The sequence below is a fragment of the Triticum dicoccoides genome, chromosome 3B, assembly GCF_002162155.2.
Source record: "Triticum dicoccoides isolate Atlit2015 ecotype Zavitan chromosome 3B, WEW_v2.0, whole genome shotgun sequence".
NCBI lineage: Eukaryota > Viridiplantae > Streptophyta > Magnoliopsida > Poales > Poaceae > Triticum > Triticum dicoccoides.
The window spans coordinates 836,816,025-836,820,896 of record NC_041385.1 but is presented as its reverse complement, the minus strand read 5'-3'; positions in this window follow the sequence as shown (position 1 = coordinate 836,820,896).

The following is a 4,872-nucleotide window of genomic DNA, read 5'->3' as shown; positions in this document are numbered from 1 at the left end:
TGGGCCCCACGGAGCTCCACTGACGTACTTGTTCCTCCTATATATACCTACGTACCCCCAAACGATCAGATACGGAGCCAAAACCCTAATTCCACCGCCGCAACTTTCTGTGTCCACGAGATCCCATCTTGGGGCCTGTTCCGGAGCTCCGCTGGGAGGGGGCATCCACCACGGAGGGCTTCTACATCATCATAGCCCCTCCGATGAAGTGTGAGTAGTTTACCTCAGACCTTCGGGTCCATAGTAATAGCTAGATGGCTTCTTCTCTCTTTTTGGATCTCAATACAAAGTTCTCCCCCTCTCTTGTGGTGATCTATTCGATGTAATCTTCTTTTTGCGGTGTGTTTGTTGAGACCGATGAATTGTGGGTTTATGATCAAGACTATCTATGAGCAATATTTGAATCTTTTCTGAATTCTTTTATGTATGATTGGTTATCTTTACAAGTCTCTTCGATTTATCAGTTTGGTTTGGCCAACTAGATTGGTTCTACTTGCAATGGGAGAAGTGCTTAGCTTTGGGTTCAATCTTGCGGTGTCCTTTCCCAGTGACAGTAGGGGCAGCAAGGCACGTATTGTATTGTTGCCATATAGGATAACAAGATGGGGTTTTTATCATATTGCATGAATTTATCCCTCTACATCATGTCATCTTGCTTAAGGCGTTACTCTGTTTTCATAACTTAATACTCTAGATGCATGATGGATAGTGGTCGATGAGTGGAGCAAGATGACATGATGTAGAGGGATGAATTTATGCAATATGATAAAAACCCCATCTTGTTATCATCGATGGCAACAATACAATACGTGCCTTGCTGCCCTTGCTTTCACTGGGAAAGGACACCGCAAGATTGAACCCAAAGTTAAGCACTTCTCCCATTGCAAGAAGAACCAATCTAGTTGGCCAAACCAAACTGATAAATCGAAGAGACTTGCAAAGATAACCAATCATACATAAAAGATTTCAGAGAAGAATCAAATATTGTTCATAGATACTCTTGATCATAATCCCACAATTCATCGGTCTCAACAAACACACCGCAAAAAGAAGATTACACCGAATAGATCTCCACGAGAGAGGGGGAGAACTTTGTATTGAGATCCAAAAAGAGAGAGGAAGCCATCTAGCTACTAACTATGGACCCGAAGGTTTGAGGTAAACTACTCACTCTTCATCGGAAAGGCTAGGATGATGTAGAAGCACTACAAGAAATATGTCAACTTGTGATCTTCTGTCAGTGACCGTGGAAGAATTGGTCATAAATCTATGACCATTTCAGACCAATTGGTCAAAAGCTGTTCGGGGGGCTCCAAACCCTAAACCATTGCGACCATTTTGGTCAGCAAGGTCGTAATTTCCTTACACAAAATGGTCACAAAGCAAACAACGCTAGTCCGCTGCCTTATTTCTAGTTGTTAACGACCAATATAGATGGTCATAGCCTTGTAAATTGTGGTGGGTTGCTATGACTAGGCGCCACGTCATCAGTTTTGCCTATGTGTCATGTCCATGTGGCAGTTTTTGCCCTAGGTTGTGAAGCAACCTATATTTCTGTCATTCCCAAAATTCCCAAAAAAATCTCATAAATTCTTTGGGTCATATCTTCGTCAAATATGTAAAAACCTTCCTTGCCTAGTTCAAAAATAATTCAAAAATATTCATTTTCCTATTTTGTTCAGAGTAACAGTTTGTGAAGGAAGTACCACTTTGGCATGTCCAAATAGTATCCATTTTCTACAGTGCTTTCCTATTCCCAAATAACCATCCTCCACCAAATGCCAGCTCAATCCATTCATTATTTTGAGCCGAGCTTCAACATTCGTATTTATGTCCAATGTGGTGGTTTGCAAAGCAAGTACCACCTCGGCTCCTCCTTTTGAGCTGAAAATTTGTGAAGACGGTCTTCTTAGTAACTGATCATCCTCAGCCAAAACTCACGCTCATTAGCCATGTACATTTCCCGTACTGTAAATCAAACACTTGGCTGCTAATTTTTTTTTGAGCATCGATCGGTCTCCTCGTGAGAATCTTATGTTGTAATTTTCTTCCTAGCACCTACCTGGGGAGTGCCCAACCCACAAGACATGCCTAGGCCTCCCAGAACACATGGCGACGCCACAGTCACGCGGTGACCACGCAGCGGGCATGCGAGTTTACGCGCTCTAGAGTTGGGCCCTCGGCCACTGCCCAAATCTCGGCGTATCGCCACCAAACCATGTATTTATGATTAAATAGGTACTTATGTAACTAGAAATGATTTTTGGAAAAAATAAATAGCAAACTATGAGGCAGCTACAGTTCAAATTTGCCCCGCTTCCAACTGAATCGGCGGAAATTTGTCTTTTTCACGAGAGGTGGATCAAAAAAATTTACACCCAACAATTTTGTCAATTGTGCATTAAATATGGCCTAGTATTTTATAAAAATGATTTGATCCAATTTTGCAACAATTATTTGGTAGTTCCTTCACAAAAAACCTCCTTTCGGGCACTCGGAAAATGGAAAATGTATTTTCCGTGCAAATAAAATGAAAACTCCCTTAGGCAACATTGTTTGGAATTCCAAGATGCACCCTTGTGCATAATATGAGATCATTTGAACAAACTATGCCAAGAATGTGGCCATAAGATTGATCATTTGGCTTGAAAGCCATGAATCTTCACGCATGATAGCTCATTTATGAGAACACCTTTTTAAAATAATTGCCGTATTACAAGCTTGTTATTTTTCCTAGGAACTTGGCCACATATAATGACACAATGCGAAGGTTTCCCAATTTTTTGATTTTTTTTGAATTTTTTATGCCCGTTTCAAAATGCGATCAAAACGGCGGGAATGACCGTTCCTAGCTAGTGGTTGAATCTTGGAATTTTTTTGGTGTTTCTCTGATTAAATAGATACTTTTGTACCTAGAAATGATTTTTGTAAAAAATGAAGAGCAAACTACGAGGTAGCTACAGTTCAAATTTGACCCGCTTCCAACTGAATCAACGGGAATTTGTCTTTTTCACCAGAGGTGGGTCAAATCTTTTGACACCCAACCATTTGGTCAACTGTGCATTAAATATGGCCTTGTATTTTATAAAAATGATTTGGTCCAATTTTGCAACAATTATTTGGTAGGTCCTTCACAAAAAAACCTCATTTGGGGCAATCGAAAAATGGAAAATGGTTTTTCCATGCAAAGAAAATGAAAACCCCCTTAGGCAACATTGTTTGGAATTCCAAGATGCAACATTGTGCACAATATGAGATCATTTGAACAAACTATGCCATGAATGTGGCCATAAGATTGATCATTTGGCTTGAAAGCCATTGATCTCCACACGTGATAGCTTGTTTCTGAGAATTCTTTTTTAAAATAATTGCTGTATTACAAGTTTGTTATTTTTCCTGTGAACTTGGCCACATATAATGACACAATGCGAAGGTTTCCCAATATTTTGATTTTTTTTTGAATTTTTTCTGCCTGTTTCAAAATGTGGTCGAAACGGCGGGAATGATCGTTCCTAGCTAGTGGTTGAATCTTGGAATTTTTTTGGTTTTTCTCTGATTAAATAGGTACTTATGTACCTAGAAATGATTTTTGAAAAAAATAAATAGCAAACTATGAGGCACCTGCAGTTCAAATTTGACCCGCTTCCAGCTGAATCGGCGGGAATTTGTCTTTTTCACCAGAGGTAGATCAAAACTTTTGACACCCAACCATTTTGTCAATTGTGCATTAAATATGGCCTAATATTTTAGAAAAATGATTTGGTCCAATTTTGCAACAATTATTTGGGAGGTCCTTCACCAAAAACCCTCCTTTCAGGCACTCGGAAAATGGAAAATGGTTTTTTCGTCCAAAGAAAATGAAAACTTCCTTAGGCAACATTGTATGCCATTCCAATATGCACCCTTGTGCACAATATGAGATCATTTGAACAAACTATGCCACGAATGTCGCCATAAGATTGATCATTAGGCTTGAAAGCCAATGATCTCCACACGTGATAGCTCGTTTCTGAGAACACTTTTTAAAAATAATTTCCGTATTACAAGTTTGTTATTTTTCTTGAAAACTTGGTCACATATGATGACACAATGCGAAGGTTTCCCAATTTTTTGATTTTTTTTGAATTTTTTATGCCCGTTTCAAAATGCGGTCAAAACGGCGGGAATAACCGTTCCTAGCTAGTGGTTGAATCTTGAATTTTTTTTGGTGTTTCTCTGATTAAATAGGTACTTATGTACCTAGAAATATTTTTTGGAAAAAATAAATAGCAAACTATGAGGCAGCTACAGTTCAAATTTGACTCGCTTCCATCTGAATCGGCAGGAATTTGTCTTTTTTACGAGAGGTGGATCAAACCTTTTTACACCCAACCATTTTGTCAATTGTGCATTGTTATTTTCCTAAAAGGTAGTTCACAATTGGTGACACAATGAGAAGGTCTTTTATTTTTTTGAATTTCTATGATCATAAAATAGCTTACATGATTTTAACATCTTATTTTTAAATCTATCACGACCAATTTAGTTGGTCATAATGTTGTACTGCGTTTTGATTGGTCCGTGGACCAGACACGCGGATCATGCACGAAACACCGTTGGATCCTCCCGGATCCAATGGCAGCACTCACCCCTCGCCTCCCCCACCAACCCCACGTGAGGCGAAACCCTAGCTCTCTTCTCCCCCATTTTCCATCCACCCCCCGCCTCCTTTCTTTCTTTCTTTCTCTCCCTCCCCCTCTCCCCCGATGGAGATCCCCCACGTCGCTGCCACCCACCCCTCAGAACCTCCCCGCCACCCACCTCCGCCGTCGCCCTCACTCCCTTCCCCTTCCAGATCGCCGCTGCCGCCGCCTCCCCATTAGCTCCACCGGC